Source organism: Melozone crissalis, unplaced genomic scaffold, assembly GCF_028551555.1.
Source record: "Melozone crissalis strain CALT ecotype California unplaced genomic scaffold, PUWL_Pcris_2 ptg000042l_1, whole genome shotgun sequence".
Classification (NCBI taxonomy): Eukaryota; Metazoa; Chordata; class Aves; order Passeriformes; family Passerellidae; genus Melozone; species Melozone crissalis.
This window is the reverse complement of record NW_026535820.1, coordinates 30,329,160-30,348,568: the sequence shown is the minus strand read 5'-3', so window position 1 is coordinate 30,348,568 and position 19,409 is coordinate 30,329,160.

Here is a 19,409-nt window from a genome sequence, read left to right as displayed (position 1 = left end):
CAACTCATTTCCCCAAATCCAGTCTGGTTTTCAGTGACAGGAACTGGTGAGGGATCTCTCCCAGCTCTTGCCTCTAACCAGGAGCCCTTCATTATATTTTCCCTGTCCAGCTGAAGAAGGGAGTGATAGAACAGCTTTGGTGGTCACCTGACCCCCAGCCAACATCAACCCACTGGACACTTTCCCTTCTGCTTTCTGACATGTCTTTCATGTCAACAAACATCTTTATTTAGGAGTTAATTGGACTTCAGGTATTTGACTTTTTGCTGTAAAATCCCTGTCTGTAATTATCTTTCTATCTTTTCTCTTATAGCTATATTACAGATATGTTTGTACCCTAAGTCTCTACTGGTGATTTTTCCTGCAGTAAGCTTGATGACATTATGTATAGTTGACATTTATTCCAGTATCTTCTCCTTTCCTTGCAACTGCATTCAAGCATCTCCTCTTTGAATGTCTGCCATCAGTGATCTTTTCATTGCCCTGATTAAAGACAAATATTTCATCAGATACCCTCTGTGGCCTGCTTGATAACATCTCAGGCTCACGCAAATGAGCAATGCGCTTCCTGTTTGGCTGCAGAAGCTCTGGCCACATAAAGCAAAGGCAGTTCTCTTTATAGAAAGCTTCATTTGCAGGTTTAATTATCTCCCTGAGGTAATGCTAGTCCCCTCTGCTTTGCCTTTGACATGTTCTCTCACCAGGGTCAGCAGGAAGGACCTTGGATCCAGAACGTCAGGTGAAGAAACAAAGGATCAGCCACCCACACGAAGTTTTTGATCTCCTCTCTTCTAAAACATATTTGTCCCTAAACAATGGTGTTTTGTTCCCATTTTACTTCATTTTTACAGGGTACTTTTATCTGGTCTGCTTTAATGAGACCTCCCTCTGTTTTTGCCTGTAGCAGTTCCCACAGTGCAGTTGAAATTTTCTTTACATTTTATTTATTTAATACTTTTATCATAGCCTTTGAACATGATTTGCTTATATGATACAATGTAACTTGAATTTAATGAACTGTAAATAAATTTTGTTTAATATTTGACATGGTTTTTTCAAGATCTAATAAAGCCTTTTCATTTGACAGGAGACAAGGAAAGTGAGACTGATATTTGCAGCCTCTCTTCTTAGATGTAATTCACAGGTGTAACAGTAAAAAGAAGTAAATTAGAGATGCAAAAGGAGAAAAATGCTGATGGCATGAACAAGAACTCTACTTGTTTCAGACTTTGCAGTAGATACGGAATCAAAAAAAGTGCATCTGTTTTTCTAAAATCTTGCCTGTTTTCATAAATTATTTACCATTGCTAGTGTATTGAATTACATGCCCAAATTGGCCTTCCCTGTCTGTGTACAGAACCTCCCCAGGCAGACAAGCAGCATGCCCAGACTCCAGAGGGAGGAACATATGAGCCCTGGGTGAGTTATGTAGGATTGAGGAGATGCACAGTGTCTCACTGCCCAACACAGGAAAGATATTTTCTGCACAGTATACTGCAGGAAGACAAAACCAAACATATTTAATGACTGTCTCTCAGCACTCTGAAGAAGGATTTATTAAGCCTGAGACAGTTCTCAGCTTTGTGATTTTTTGGGACAGTGCTGAAATGGAGCAATGGAGAATGTGCTTTCTCAAAGCCATAACTGATTTTGGAAGTAGTTTATGTGATTTGATAACTCTTGCTCCTTCAGGAATGTTTTCCTTGGATGACATAGGATAGAACAGCTTGTTTCAAAGAGAAAAAATAGTCAATTACTAAGCCAGAGAAATACCACATTGAAATTCAGTAAATCTCTCAAATGTTTAATAAGGAATTTTACAGAAGCATTACATCACTTAGAATGAGAAGAAAGGAAAGTGGGACTTTTTGGTTATTAAGTGTGCAGGCACAATGGTCTAATATTAAATGCTGGGATTGTGAGGGGCTTCATTTACAACTGAGCATCCTACTTTCAGTTCCAGCTGCTCAATATTATGACCAAATACTGATATAACGAAATATGAAGAATAATTCAGTTCACCGTATTACTCAAATGAAGTATCTCTGGCAGTCAATAATAAGTATAAAAATACCCCCAAACTAATGCTAATAAAAATCCCATTAAATTTGTTTATTACAGAGAAGACAGATATTATAATTTGTTTTATTCCTTCTACATAGCTTTTTACTTCATGCTTTATAGAGATAAGACATCATGACAATATTAAATATGAAGCATATGCCATATAGGTACTTCAGTTTATCCAATAACCCATAAACATTGTTTGGTTTTCCATGGTTACTCAGGGGATGCTAGCACTTTCCTTCAACACCATTGGTTTCCAAGAATACAACAAATCCTTAAAAAACACAGCAGTTTCAAATCCAGATTGCAAGGGTGTAGTCTTCCTTTCAGAAATTGCATGTAGTAAATCTCATTTGATGCAGCATTTGAATCCAGAATGTATCCTCAGCAGCATTCTTCTTTGGATTAACCAAGCTACTAAGATTGAAATAAGTGAAAATAGTAGAATCACTTACTCATAGAATGGTTTGGGTTGAAGGGACCTTAGAAATCATCCAGTTCCAACCTCTCTGCCATGAGCATGGACAAATTTCAATTAGAGGCTTCTCAAAGCCCCATCCAGCCTAGCCCTGAACAGTTGCAGGGGTGGGGCACCCACAGCTTCTCTGGGCTACTTGTTTCAGTGCCTGACCATCATCAACATAAAAAAATAAAATTCTCCCTAATATCTAATCTAAACCCATCCTCTTTCAGGTTAAAGCTATTCCCCCTCCTCCTATCGCTGCATGTTCTGGTGAAAAGTCCCTCTCCAGATCTCTCACCCCTTTAGATGTTGGCAGGCCTCTATAACTGGACTGTGCTCTGAAATAGAAACCTTTAAGGATCTGTATCAGATTATATGCAAAAAATATACACCAATTACTTCTGATTTTTCACTTCAATGTATTAAAAAATAAAATCCTGTCTTTTCATTAGAACAAATGATGCCTAAAATCTAATTTTTAAACTAATTTAGAAGTGAAATAAGAGACTAGCTTTACTTTTTACACACATGTAATGCAATAGAACTTGCCAAACAAACAGCTTGCTGAAATATTTTCATATTATGTAAAGGCGGAACAATTTCTGCAATGTGCTATAACACATAATACAGATCTAGTACCTAAAATATCTATTTTTTAAAAGACAAAGGAAAATATGGTTAGAGACTACACACTTAATGAGCAGGAACATAAATGCCATTGTTGCCCAAAACAACCGATCACATTTCCCAGGCATAATAAAACTTGGGTTACCTCCCATGAAAGAAAATCTTTTCTTTTAATGAAATGTCACACTTTTGCCTTCATAAAGAGTTCTAGAAATACTGAATATCAAGTATCTAATGCAAAATCCTGAGCTGCTTTTGTTCTGGCTGGAGTTTTTTTGGACTGTGCTTGTCAGTGGATATCTCTTTATCGCCTTTATAAGACAGCTTATTTAAATCTCAGTTCACATTTTCAGTTCATTAGTCAGTTTAAAATGCCAGTAGCCAGCTGATTAAAGAACTGCATGAAAAGATTTGCAAATTTCTAGTCACAATACTTCATCTAGGACTGAATTTATTTTCAGTTGAAATATAGGCATTAGCAATATTCCATTAACTGTAGTTGGGGACTGGCTTCTTAAGCTACCAGTGCAGCCTTTAGCCTAAGGCATTAAAACATCTGGAATTCATTAGACAATTGCAATATTTATGCTGGACTTGGTCCCCAGCAGAGCATGAGCCAAGAAGAAAATGTTCTGGTAACCCTATGGTGTTAATATAGAGGATAGAGGTAAATCTTTGCTGTCTCTAAGGCTGCCCAGGACCTGAAAAACAAATCTGCATGTTTAACTGTGTTAGGACTACACTAAGCTGCTGTAAAGATTTTGTTGTGATCCATTATTCAAGAGCTGCCTGGAACCAGCTTTGTAGAGGAGCTGCTCTCCATTTCATGTCACATGCTTTGATGCACAGAAAATAGCTGTATAAATAACACAGCAAGTATCACATAGTGCAAAAATTCTGCAACATGGTGGAAAATTGTACAAAACAGGAAAATTCTTCACAGTTCATGGTGTGATATTTAAAAAATCTGGCTTTTTAAAGGCTTTTTCTATTTTTCATGTTGTGATATTTAAGAGATTGGACTTAAGCCTTTTCTGAGCTATTTCTCTGAAACTTCACCCCCCCCCGTGCTCTCTATCAGCTATCAGTTTGTGTGAGTTTGCTGCTCTCAGGCTTTGTACCTTCTTCCCAATGGATGGTCTGGAAACAAAGAGCCAACACTGCTATAAATACACAGACACAAATCAGCTCACAAACCCTGGCCCGAACGTGGCTCAGAGCCACGTGAATATTAAGGCCATAACACATACATTTCCTGGCCATCTGCTTTTGGCAACCATGTGGGACAAGATACTGTATCAGCCAAACTTTTGTTTGGACTGCACTTACGTAAGAAATATTTGAAATTCTGTTTTAATAAGAAGATCTGCAACACAACAAAAGGGCAAGAATGAGTTTGACATGAATGATTCTGCTGAAGATGATTTTGTACTGTGAGATACAAAAACACCTGAAACTCTGCAACTCTGCCTGGTTAATTGCAAATAGCTTGTGCACAGTTTTTTGGGTTTTTATCCTTTTTTTTTTCTTTCCTGAGCCCTCCATCACTCCCTATAACTATAAACAGTACAAAATTTTGTCAGAGTGAAGCAACTCTTGCTCTTAGATTAGGCACCCTTCTTCCCTCCTGGCCTCAACAAGCAGCTCAGGCACAAAGAAAAAATATATTTAAACACAGCTCTTCATTATTGCTGGCTATTTGAAGGGCCAGCATGATATGACAGCATCTTAAAATATTGCCGTAAAGGAGCTATTCTCAGCATGCCCAGAAAGCTTCTCAGCAGTAACACTGGGCCTAGGAACATCAGCATGAACTCTCATGAAGGCTAAGCCAGAAGATTTACCACTTGATTTATTCAGTTATGTTCCCAAAGAACTGAAAGCTTGTAAAATCCCAAGATATATATTGCTTTTTATGGAAAACTATCAAACATACCAGCAGAAGTGAGGGTATCTGGGGTGGTTGTTGGCTTGGTTTTTTGTGGGTTTTTTTGGTTTGGTTTTTTTGGGGGGGGGGAAGTTTTTTTAAATTTTGAAGTGGTTTTATGTTTTCTTAGACTAATAAGGCAAGTGCTGATGAAAAAAAAAAAAAGAAGTGGGCTTAACCTCTCTTGTAGCTTGTCACTTTGCCCTACTGTATCCAATTTTTTTGTTGTTTTTTAAATGTGCTGTTTTTTCACACAGTGGACCACACAGAGTATTAGCAGGAAGAGTACTCCCTCGACTGCATGTCTTTACAGGAAGAATCTGATGTTCCATTCAAATATTTCCCCTTACAACCCCCCACCCCTTAAAGTGATTTGGAATATTTAAGTGTTAAGTCGATTGGACTGAACCCTGTGGAAAAAACACAGTTTCCTTTTTTAATTTCAGCATGTAACAAACATTAACTCCATAAAAAACTTCTTAAAAATAAATTAGATATGCCAATAATGACCCTATTTTCCTCAGTTTAGGAATGTTGACATTCAGAATTTCAATTTGTTGTAAGATTAAGTACCAATCTTCCTGAAACTGGAAAATCACACTTGCTTCAACAGAATTCAGGAAAAGGTGTAAGTTCACAACCTGGAGACAGTGTCCTTTCTCTATTTCTTCCCAAAGTGAAGAAATGTCAAAAATGAGAATTCTTGCTTTAGTGTTATCCATATAAAAAGTATCTATTGGCAGTGGGCAAACTCAGGATCCATTTAAAGTCATGGTAAGGGGTTGAGTTCTTATCTCCATCTAAACAAAGCTCAACAGGTTTTTTTTAAAAGGTTTCTCTTTGCCTCTTAATAAAACTATGCTGCAAGGATCTGACTTTTTTCCATTGTTATGATTTCAGTACACTTCCAATGATTAAATATTTGAGCAAATGTTTGTCATGTCTCAATCCAGTAATGTTCGCAAAGTGCTGCTGCTCCAATAGATGGACAAACAACAATTTAATTGCAAAAATTGCCACAATGACATGTCAAACATATATTTCATGGAAAGCAAACAATTAAAACCTCAGCTTTAGTCATCAAAGCCATGTTGTTTGTTTAGTCCATTAACATTAGTCCAATTTTATAATGAACAGCAGAATAAAATGGGTATCATTACAGCAGTAAAAAACACCAGGGTCTTACCTACATAATAGCACTGCCTTAGCCTTGGTCAGCAAAAAATGTCCCTGCACACAGAGCCCAAGGTGGGGACACTGCCAGGACAACACAATTTTTGCTCCTAAAGCCGCCTGAGTACTTGTGCAGTACTTTTTTTTACATGATAAAGATAAGAATTCATATCCTACACGTCTGAAAGCTACAAGCTTTCAGGATAAGGGTACTTAATTCTTGGATTACCACTCATGCAATGTTCAACAGTTTTTAAAATATTTAATACCATTTTTGGCTTTTTCTTTCAATAATTTAATGCTTATTTAAGGTATTCTACTACTTTGAGCCTTGAGTTGTGATTATTGCCGTAAAGGAGATTATTGCTCACTGGGAGAGAGGATTTCCTATAGTCATATCAGAGGGATAACAAATTTTGCTGGACACTGCTTGATGGGTTTCTCTCTTCAAGACACAAGCTTTTGAATAGCCAAAACCCTCCTACTTTTTTTTTCTTTGGTTTCCCCAAGCAGAGGGATATCACATTTTTTGAGATGCATGAGCATTACATTAAGTAAAAATAGTATTCTTGCCTCAACACAAACTTGAAATTATTTTTCCATTGCTGTAGGCACACTGAAGTAGATTGCAACTTGGAATTACTGGGACTATAGAGAAAAATAATATATTTTATTAGATTTTGTTATCGACTGCTTATGTGTTACTTTCTCTGCCAAATATGCCCTGAACAATTCCAACTATAAATAGATTATTTGAAATGTTGTTTTGAAATTTTGTAGAGAAGATTGTATTACTGCTTTGTTAAGCAAACCTGCATTGCTGGATATTTTACATACCTTCTCCTGATGTTTATAACAAGAGAAGCTGTCCAAGAATAGATTATTTCATTGTATTATACAGAGTTGAACATAAGAAGTGGAGAACATATTTACTCATCAAAATACCTTCGTAATTTGCAAGTTAATTATTTTGGAGTAATGGCTTTTGTCATAGCCTACTTTGAAAGAAATCACTTGCTTCGTAGTTACTTTCTTGCTCTGCATGTTTCTTAATTTTTTCCTCCCAGAACAGTTTCACACCCGACTTTGCATAACACAGTAAAGCAAAAAATAAAAATGACAACCTTTTAGACTTTTATTATCGCCCATCAACCCTGCATATATAAGTATGTGCACATGGTTAGAAAATATTGAACAATCCAAAATATCTCAAAGAATTTGTATGCTGCATTTTCCTTTCCTTTCCAATAAAAATTATCATAATAATACATAATACCAATGGCTGGGTGTGATACAGTGATTTCATTTGTCAATAATTTACCAGTGGCCACTAATGATTGAAAAGTGTTAATTTTGCTGTCTCATATACTGGGAGAGACAAACACTGATCCATTTCAGCATTCCATTAGTGGCTAGATTTTGTGGTTAAATGCAAAGAATTCCTCTTTGCCTGTGGCTGTGGCCATGGTCAGAAACACTATGGCAATTTTCTGTGCTCAAAGCTGTTACATAACAAAAGTCACTATTATGGAACATAACTACCTGCTTGAGGGGTAAAATAAACTCTGCCTTTCTCATCCTTAATTTCTCAATAAGTATGCAATTCATCTGTCTAAAAAGAAGCCCCAGTCTACTCTCCTTTAAGTGTCCACACTCATCTGGATTGGGTAAGACTGGATGGTGAACTTTAAAAATTTATTTGTGCTGATGGCAAACACAGTAAATTAACCACAAATACTGTATTTACCTACAAAAATGATTAATATTCTGTATATTGCAAGGGACATTTGCTGAATTCATTTTGGCAGTATGCATTGATTGCCCTGTAGGAAAAGCAAGAACTTTCCAGTGCCCATTAAGCTAACATTGGTAGTCTAATGCTATTAAGTCAAATAAATTACATACAGTTGTCCAGGAAGGCAGAGGGAGGGAGTGCTGAATTTAATAAAGCCTCCCAATAGTTTACTGCTGTGTGCTGTGTGGCATTTTTGCATGAATGCATCTGGTGTTAAAGAAATCTAGTACTGTAGTACCATTTCAGAGACAGATCCCTTTATGCTCGAGGCTCTGATAATATTGAATACCCATTCAGTGGACAAAGAATTTCAGAATCAATGTGGAATCCTAGTTTTCCTCTTTATCTCCTATCTCCATTTACACATACATTTCTATGACCGGCCACACCATCAATATTACTTTTCTAAGTGTTAATGTACTTCTGGTTAGGCACAGTATTTGTTTGTGACAGCAGCCAAGAAGTATAGGTATTTACATGTATTCAAGAAACACTGTAGAGAAAATTTTACAGTGTGTAACTGGAAGAGGACCATGGATGATTCAAAATTACACATTGCAGCACATTTAGTCATTTTCTTTGGCTGAAGTTTAGTTGCCTCAAATCTTACCAAGTGCCTTCCAAACTGTTGTTATATCATATCTTGAATGTGAAAAACAAAATTCTGATGCTTTACTGGGGCAGAATGAAAAGTGTGAAGATAAATGTTTGCATAGATTGAAAAAGACCATGGAAAGATTAACTGTATTGAACCCCACATGCAAGGAGATTGTTTCTAGATGAACAGTCACAAATTTATGATTCAAGGTAATAACAAAGGTCTTTTGGAGGTTCTACTTCTGCTGTTATCTATACCCAGTTCACCCTGTAATTTAAAAAAATCAATGTTTCTTCATCTGCCAGACCCAGACAACAATATTAGGATCATTATTGGTCATTTGCTGAATATGGAAAAGAAAAACAAATTTCATTAATCCACTTTTTTCTGAACCACTGACCAAAGAGTTTCAATGTCAATAGACGGAAACATGCAATGCTACTTTTTAAGAGACATTAACAGGGGAAATCCATAATGAACTAATAAAGGAAGTATTCAGCAAGGCTAATAATTCAAAATATGCTTTCAGTAACTATAGGAGAAGTTTAGAATTTCCCCATATTTAACCCAGCAACAGAGAGAAAATATTTCAGTAGAAAGACCTTTTCATAATTAAATCAATAAGGACAAAATGTTTATTGTAATCAGACTTCATTTTAAGAGAGGTTTATTTCCTTCTGTGGGTAATCACTTAAGAAATGTGATGGCAAATCAGACACAAACAAAAATTTAGAAGGTAAGACAAAGTGAAGGACAGTTTCTGGACACTTTCTGGTGAATTAATCATATCATGTCTAAACCTGCTTTTAAAACACTGCTCCATTCTAGGTCAAATGCCAGATCTCCTGGTGGTGTTTAACCAGCCACCTATACCTCCTCTGGTAGAAGCCACCTAAAACTACATTAAATCTCACACTAAGTCCTGCTGCAACTTTCTCCATGACAACCACCATCACCTTGCTTGTTTATCATATGTGTAGAGCTTGTGTGACTTAACATTTCATGACATTTTCCTAGTGAATGGTAACCAGATTGTCAGTTAGAAACCTCATTTGTTTTTTATGTGGCTTCTGAAGAAAACCACCACCTTAAAATCTTAAGTATTATCTTGCATTCTAGGTATTTTTAAATTTTGAGGTGAATTTTAAATAATAATGAATCTAATAAATCAAATGTATTCATTAATCAGGCAAATAATCAGTTTCACAGTCTTACTCCCAGAAACTGAGAGAGAAAAGCAGGTTTCACTAGGCTTCTTTTATTTGCTCTCCCATAAAGAGTCCAGGACTTTGCTGACATTTTATAAATATCTGGCAGAATTAGATGCAGTAGCACAAAGTACACAAAACAATGAGCAGACTTCCAGTGATGTGGAAGATAAACACGATTTGCAAAGTCAATTATTTAGGTGATCCTGAGGCTTCAACTTATCTCTGCTGCAGTCTTTGATGCATATAGTAGTAAAATTTAACTTACTATTCCAAAAGGTTTCTAATAGCTATTTTCATAGTAATTTTTCAAAAATAATTCTATGTATCACATTGGCACTTGAATGCTCCCCAGATTAGCTTTGCTGATGTAAAAGTACTGAAAACACTCCCTTATATTGGCACAGAGGTGCAAAAATATTTCAGTGACGTGTCTTCAGGAAAGAGTTTGGGCGCAACACTTCATTGAAATATCTCAGCTCGAGCAAATAAAAATGGAGAAATCAAAATGGTGTTAATTTGACAAAAATTTAGACTATATTTAAGCCAATGTAGACAGACTCCCCAGGCTTTTACATGGATTTTATTCTGTTCCACTCAAGCAGGAATAACATTGAAGTGGGAAAGATTTTACCGTTTGTATTCAAAAGAAAGCTCTCTTTGAAGTGAGTGAATTCAATGTCATTGATATAGCCTGTGGTCTTCAGGTCTGAAATTTTAATCTATGCATAAAATAGTTTAGGAAAACTACTCTGCAGGGTATTTAAAACTGATTTTCAAAAAACTGTGGTTGAATGCAAGATTTCTTTTACCAAACAGTCGAAGCATGAAAGATACATGAACAGTATGATGCCAATATTATAAGCAAGTATAAGCAGGAATTTTTCCTAAGGTAAAAGTTTATCAGTCAATTTGTCAAAAGATAAAGTTTTGAAAATGCTTCAGAAACTTTTAGAGCAGATTGTGCTGTAATGGTGACATCTGAAACACATACATTCCTTATACTTTGCAAATATTTAAGTAGTTCCCACATGTTCCTACCAGATTATTAAATTTCTTCTATCTATTGAAATGAATCGGGGTGGACTACGAAAAAAAAGTCTTTCTTAGAAAATTGTGTGAGTACCTACCACTTTGTCATTTCAATTTATTGGGGAAACAATGTGAATGGTGCTTTTGTAGCAATAACAGCAAAGAAAGTTGAATTGCTTTGCACAGGACTGGTACTTGCAGGACTTTAGGTTTCTATGTAAATTAGGAGAAGGAAAATTTAAACAACAACTTAGACTGTTTTTCAGAACAAAAGCTAATTTACTATTTCAGCCTGAAGAAATTATTTTTAGTAAATACTTAACAGCATTGTCTAGAAAACACAAAATCAAATTAAAAACAAAACAATTTGAAATTAATAAACTGTCTCGAATAGTGTGATATTTTTGGAGAGTGAAATAAATGCATAAATCTGAGTAGCCTCTTTCTGAAATATGCAATTATTCTAAAAGAGTTGCATTTTTTTCATGTTTGAAAATTTTAATCTCATTGATTCAATTACTATTTAACAAGTATAACATCAGTGACATTAAAACTTTTCACTTCTATTGGATACAAATAGATTTGGTCCAGATTCTTCTTGTCCTTAGCTTGTAGTACTTTTCCCCATGTCCAATGGAAGATGAAATATATCAGAAAAAAAAGAAGTCTTTGTCCCAGTTGAATCCAATTTCCATCAATTACTTGAAATTTCACTATAGAATGAAATGCTATAGAAAGGATAGTAATTAATAAATAGATTTTCTACTGTTGCTTTATGCATACTGACATGGTCCTACAAATAATGGAGCTACAGCTAAGAAGAATTTGTCTATAGCTAAAACCTTTTAAATTAAGAAGGCTCTTTTTAAGAAAAACATACTCAGCATGTTAGATTCAAAAGAGCTCTGTCAGGGCTGGTTTCAGGACATTATAGATAAAACAATAAAGCAATTGTTCTGCCAAGGGCTAACCCATCAAAGTTTGGAATACATCAGAGGCAGAGTGGTGCACCTCCTGTTCTGAAAAGTCTTTGATGTGCTAGAAATTTGTCTTTACTAAGTATGAAAGATTAATCATACCAAGGCAAACTTATCTCCACTTGATGTGAATTGCAGATAGCTTTCAGTAAATTTTCAATTATTTGAACATTCATGTTGAAGGTAATGAAATAATAATGAAATAAAAATCTGCCTAAATCTTGAAATTATGAAAGTTTAAATGATCTTAATATTGCTATGTACAAAGTGTCCTTAGAAATAACACTATAAATATACGGTTTTGTAAGATTTGTAAAAAATCCAGAAATTGTTCAATGGAAAATTGAATAAAGTACTTGTTTTATAAAGGATTCCCTTCTGTAAAAATTTTTTACAGTTGCAGTAGTTACTTGTGGCCAGATTCTACTTCCAGTGTTTAGAATGACTACTACAAATCTTAAGTGGGAAAAAATTTTGGCATCATGAAGTAGGTTTCTTCTTTTACACAGAATGGAACCCACAGAAGAATATAATGTTTTAAAAAGAAGTAGATGTGAAAGGAAATTTTGTCTAAGGCCTTAAAAATCAGATGGAAAGAACAATACTATCTCAGTAATTTGAAAGATTTGTGTTTTGTACGAAGCATAGTGAATCAAAGTAGGAAGTAAGGTGAAAAAGTGTATAGAAAACTGTAATTAATTCAATTTTAACAGAATGTGGAAAATCAAACTAATGTGAAGACAAAAGATTAAAATAGAATAGTAGAGAAAGTGGGATAAGATAATCAGGTAGTACAATAAAGTGCTTTAATGCATTTTCATGTTGCAAAGGTTACATTCAAATTAGTTTCCCAAAATACTTGATAAGGGAATATATATTCATGAATGAGTTATTCACACTGTAAACTGAACATAATACATCTAATTAATAACTTTGATTTTTAATACTTTGAAATTTAAATTTTCAAATGCTTTCATATTTATGATGTCAGAGCATAATCTATATGCATGTAAGCACCGTGCTTGCTGACAAGAATACCCTTTTTATCAGCACAGAGAACATCCTCCTACTAAGTCACTCCAATAATCCAGCTTTTAACATTGTTCATGAAACTCAGAACACAAATTAGTCTTAGTTGTGCCCACAATTAAATTTTGTTAAGAACAAGATTAGCTAATCAGTTAATTAAAACAATGTTTTGCAGATTTATAATTATATTAATACTGGGACTGCAGAGCTTATATACTTACAAAAATAGAATTTAAGGTAGCCACTAGTTCTTGAGGTATTGATCCTTGTGATAATGTTCACCTAGGCTAAGATGTAATTCAGTGTATTCAGTGTCCAAAATCCATAACTGCACTTGCACTTGAAAGATGATCCAGAATAAAAAAAGGGTGTTAGCTTGGCTCTGAAGAAAAACAAAATGTTAGAAGCTCAGTTTTTCAGCTTGTGTAGGAAGTTTCATTAGAAACTCCATTTGCCTACCTACAGCAAACTCAAATAAATGCACAAGTTCAAACAGAAATGTTAAGAAAAACTAATAGAAAACCAAACTTTGAAATAAAATCCCATTAAAAAACACCTCTGGCTGGATGAATGGAAATATTTGAAAGTAAATGTCATGTTTCCAATGAGGTTTTTGTGTTCTTGTCATTCAAACAGTATTGCAAAGGTCAGTTTATTGAAATGTCATGCCTGAAAAATCTACAAGCATTCTTTCTCCCTACACTTTAGAGAAGCTATTTTCAGTGACCATCATCACATTGTCTTAAGCAGTACAATGAATCAAACTAAGTGGAAATACGTTTTGTGCTATTGTAAAATACAAGAAATATGAAATAAGTAGTTACAGCTGACACAAAATTCAAGCCCTTTGAGTGAATTTATCAAAAGAGGTTAATGCTTATAGACAGACAGAGTGCTCATCAAATACATTCTCCTTTTAAAGAGAAATGTATCAATAAGTAAAGCCAAGATTACAAAGGCAGTGCTTAAATCTTAATCCAGAACTTGAATTCATGTGTAGAGGGCGTGATCTCAATTCTGTTCCTCTTTCAGAGCAAGGTTCAGCAACCTTGCTCCTTCTGTACCTACTTTAACTGTACAGTAGAAAAGAAGGGCTAACAGGCATCCCGGACAGTAAAATGCTCTTAATGATAAAAATTCACTTTTAATATCTCCAGGAGATGTAGCTCAGATTAAAAAAGAAAGAAAATCTTAAAGATTATGCAGAAATCCTTTGTTTGCTGAACAGTAATTTTCAGCCTGAGAGAAAAAATCAAGTAATCGCAGCAGCCCCAACAAATAGAAGAGTGAATATTCACTGAGCATTGTCTTATTTGTGTGATGCTGTATCCTGGACATTGAACTGGAGAATGGGTGTTGAAATGTGGTACTTGCTGCAAGACACTTATTGGTGCAGAGCAAGGCTTTCATAAACCTCCACCAAACCTTGTAGTTTCTGATGGATGCCAGGCAGCTCCCCTGCAGGAGCACCAAGGAATGGGTCAGTGCCTGACACACGTGCTCCCAAAGAGGCTGACTGAATAACTCTAATGGAAGCTGAATGCTTGCTGCCTGCAACAGCAGTGTTAAAGGAGAGGAGGAAATTACCTCAAATATTATAATACCTTGCCTTACTTAGGAGCAAGGGGCCATTTGTATCACTTCTGATGATAGATACCTGCCTTCTACAGGAGTCATTTCGACAGACTCTGGAGAGAGTCACAGCTATTCATCTTCAGCAATGCCACCTGTCCCAATTCTGTATTTTTTTCCTCTGTGAAACTACCTTTTGTGTAGAAGGAGGCAAGGGCAAATATTTCAGTGTAACCATGCTTTTTAAAAAGTAGTTATAGACATAAGCACTCCTTGTTGCTAAATAAACCATTAGTTTATTAGTCTTCTGAGAAAGCCGGAGTATATCTCAGTTCTCTGAAATGAGTTCAGCATACAAGTTAAGTATATGTATTCAGTCCTTGGCAGAAAAGGTCACCTCTTCAGAGGCTTTTATGCCTGTCACAAGGTTTCAATTTTTGGGATCATCTAGTGCTCCCACAGCAGAAGTTCAGTCTCTGCCAAATGGCACATACAACACAATGGAAGGAGATTCTCTAAAAGCCAAGAAAGAGCAAAGCATGTCTTTCATGAGTTCCAGATCTGAAGTCCACTTTCTGTTTTGCAGTGATTCACTCCTATGTTAGCAGGTTTTTTTATTACATTTCAAAATGTAGTTTCCTTCATTATCTCAAGGTCCACAAGCTTCCCAAGGATACATTTTCAGCAGTCCTAGGGTGCAGTGTACCCTGCCTGCCTTCACATGTATCACCTTCCTGGATGACTAGAAGAACAGGGGGTGACATTCTTTCTGCATAGCTACATCTGACTTTGATCCAGGAATCTCTTTTACATTACTGCTGGAGCAAGAAAGAACTTCTTAAGGCAAATGTTGAAATAGGTAGGAAAGGAAAGGATGTTAATCACAAACTTGTAGATTTGTTGTTACCAGAAAGAATATTCCAACATTCAATCATATAGACATTACTGTATCAATAAAAATAAAATATATCGAGAGATACAGATATAATATAGATGTAAAAATACAAATTGTGACATTTATATAGACAACATTTCTAGGGAGAGTTAGGAAAGCCAGGGTTTAGTTGAGGGGTTAGGGCATGGGTGGGACTTGATGATCTTTAAGGTCTCTTCCAACCTAATCATTTTGTGAATTCTGAAGAAAGTATCTGAACAAAACCTAAAAAATATTTAGATGTTTATGACTGAGAATGATCTTTGGTCTTGATCAACTTCAAAAAAAGAAACTGATAAAAAATATGTATCAGGTTCTAGAAAGTCAGAAGTGTTAGACAGATGGAATTTTTTACAAAACAGAGGTGGCTGGTAGAAGTGTTTCTGTGGTTTATTGGTAGGGGAATTGCTTTTCTTCTGCACTGCAGGGAATCATGCCTATGTTTACAGAGCAGAAGGGAATTGCTTGACATGTACTGCACATTCTCCAGTGGTGTTGATGAGCATGCTGAGCTGGAAATGTAACAAATTCTTCCTTTTGGAACTAATTATAGCAACTTCTTCAACTCCACCCTTATTCTTCTTCTGTCCTTGTTCCCTTTCTTCCTCTAACACTTCCAGTTCATCTCTGTAAAAAGTAACTGAAAGAATCCAGGACCAGCTATTTCAGAAGAAATTGTGGTACCATGCCAAAAAAATGAGCTTTTTTATGCCAACATAGGGGAATCAGAAATTAATTGTGCCAATATAAGAAAATCCCAGCACTTCTGCTGTGGTAGAAATGTGATGTCTCAGGAGCAGCATCAGGAAACAACCCCTATAACGCACTGCTGCGTGCACTTTGATAGCAGCCTCACAGCTTCTCTCCACTGATCTACTGCTGCTGCTGTTGTTGTTTGGTTTTTTATTATCATTATTATTTTATCATTGAGTACTTCCTGGTTTTTATTCAAGTAGAAGAATACATGTGCAGCTCTAAACATTGAATAAGGCCAAAGCTCTAAACATTGAATTCAAATGCAAAAATGAATGGCAAAAGAGTATTCTACCTCTTAAAAAGGGTGAGTTTTACTGTAATTTACATCCAAAGCTAGAAGGAATCAGATATATCTGTTCATTACTCACCTGTACATTCATAGCCCCTTCAAATAATCACATAAGTTTGTACATGATGAAACCCATTCTTACAGATGGTGAGGGTTAATTTCCAAGTTGAAAGCCAATGGAAAAAACCCTATAATCTGCCTTATAGCTACTCTGAGCAGAGGAAGAGTTTGAATTACTTCATTCACTTAGTTTTGAATATATATCCATGTTTTATTGAAACAAAATGGAAGGGAAGGGAAGGGGGAGGGGAAGGGGAAGGGGAAGGGGAAGGGGAAGGGGAAGTGCCACGAGATCAGTTCTGAAATTCATTGAAGAGACTTTGAATATTCAAATAATCCTCAGGTTATGGAGATGCCAAACAGAAGGGTCTCAAAATTGTCCCTTGTTTAATTTTGTAACCTCCTATTAAAGATCAATGACAACATACACACAAAATCAAACAAATGCTAATTAAGCAGTAACACCTTCTGTGAAGTAAAGCAGTACATTCTTTCTTTTCAGGCTTTATGTAACCACCCTAAGAAATAAAATGCAATGCCAGTATGAGCAGCAATACTGAAACTCTGATAAAATACCTTATTGTCTAACTTATAAGGAAATGTATTTCAGCTGAGGAAATACATCCATAAATACCCAAGGTAATAGTATCCTTTGGTCATTTGTGTGGCAAAGATCAGTTTCATAAAAGCAAGCATTCCATTGAATTAATAGCTGTCATTTCCTTTTCAAAATCTGATTAAAAAAAAAAAAAAAGAAGAAAAAAAATGTGGCTGTCCATCCTTTGAAATACTGCTTTTGAATACATCCTGAAAAATGCTAATGTTTCTGGGTGAAAAACAAATGCTGAAAAATCGGACTTTCTCCACAGTGAAATTTCCCAAAGAGACAGAGGCAGACAAATCACCGAGACAAGCAGAGAGACTGTTCCCAAAGGCAGAAGATAAGAGATTGATGAACACCTGACAACCTGCAGTGGGGGGAACACATGACTGCTTTGGAATACTTTTGGTTTTACCTTAACATCCACTACATGCACTACTACAGATCTCCCTGTTTTTAGTGCTTCTGTGTAGGTCAGATGGAAGAATCCCATCCAGACTCCTCTTGAAATGAGCAGCACAAAGGGGTAAGGAAAAGGGAGGTTGCCTCAGAGTTACTTGGAAAACCACACCTTTGTCTTCTGACAGCTGCAATCTGGTCGTCCTGTGACTGCCCGAGGGGATGATGATGTATGCAAAGTTTGACAGACTAACAGCTGATGGATTTAACACCTACCACGAAGGTTTCTTCTTTTATTCCCATTTGCAATCTCAGCATGATCAGTCTCCAAAGCAATCTAGTTAGGCCATCAGCTTTTCAAAGTAACAAACTTCCATTACTTTACCATGACCAAGACTCAAATAAAACTTCCTGATGGTAGTAATACATATCAACTAAATTATCTGTCTCAGAGTCTGAAAAAGTTTTAATTGTACTAATCACACACAACCTAACTCTCCGAAGTAGATTCATTACTGAATGTATATTCTGCATTTAATAACTGAATGAAAAAAGAGTTACAAATAATTCAATTTAGCGGTTATTTCCCATCAAAAGCTAATAGAAGTTCAGCAGTTATTGGATAGACAGTGCAGTGCAGATAGGCAGTAAGGTGGGGAAGAGAGAAGGCTATGCAGCCTATGTGAAACACACAGTAGCTGTACCTTGGCAGGAGATGTAAAATAATTCATATCTAATAGAGCTGTCTTGGTCCATCTGGCGCGGGCACCAGTGTACTCAGAAAAGCTCAAGGGAGACACTTTTTAAAGAATGACATAAATTATTACTTTGCAGCACTCCTATCAGCATTCTTAACCAAGTGCTCACTTCCAGGTCAGCTTGTTCAAAGGCAAAAAAATCTCAGAGTAATTATCTGCCTGTCTTCGGCTCTGCATCTTCCTGTCATTCATACAGCCAAAGTTTCTCTGAGACCACTTCTGTGGTACAAAGAAGAGTGACAGATTACCAGATCCTTATGTCTGGCAACCCTACTATCCATGTATTTCCTGATTAATAAGCAGCTGATCTCACAAAAGGATTCAGCATAAAACCCACTTGTGATCTCTATGGTCTCTCAGTACAAAGACAGCTTGTCACAACATGAGAGAAGAAGTCTGAATTCTTCAGTGCCATGGAAACGGAAGTATTATTAAATGTACATTTTTTTAAAAATTTTTTTTTACTTCAGCTGGAACTACACTTGATACAGTCTTTTAGTAGAAAACTGATAAACTGTCCCTGTGATTTCAGTGGTGGTGAAGTGGAGTGGGTTAAAAAAAAATAGGGTTTTTTTTTCTTTTGGAACAGAGCAGAAATCAGAAGAAACAGGGCATATGACTCAGGAAAAGAGATAGGCCAGAAAGATCACAAGCTGACACTTTGGGGGGGGTTTCAATAACAGTAACATTTTTATGATTCAGGAGTTTATAGAAAAGGCAGTGATACAGCGGAACATGCTATGAACCATCCACAACCTTTTCCTCGAAAGTCATTGTCTTTTCCTTTTCACAGCACAGTACATTCACACAGCTCCTGCTTCACAGACCTCTGAAGCAAGAACAGGGCAGCTTCCTCCCATCAACACTCCTCAGCACTCACTGAGAACAGCTTCTGGGATTGTGTCTTTGGCAGAAATGAAACTAAGGGCTTTCTCCTTTATTTGTCATCTCCAGTCATGCACGGTATTATTTCAAGTTGGAGAAAGCCTGCAGCACACAGCTCTGTGACACGGGACCACCCCCTCTGCTTTTGAGTGCCTTTTGAACTTTACCAAGTGTGCACTGCTACAGCACACTGAGCTTTGTACTTACCCCGCTGTCTAGGAGAATCAGACAGCAATGCACCCCTGGTTTATTGTCCCTG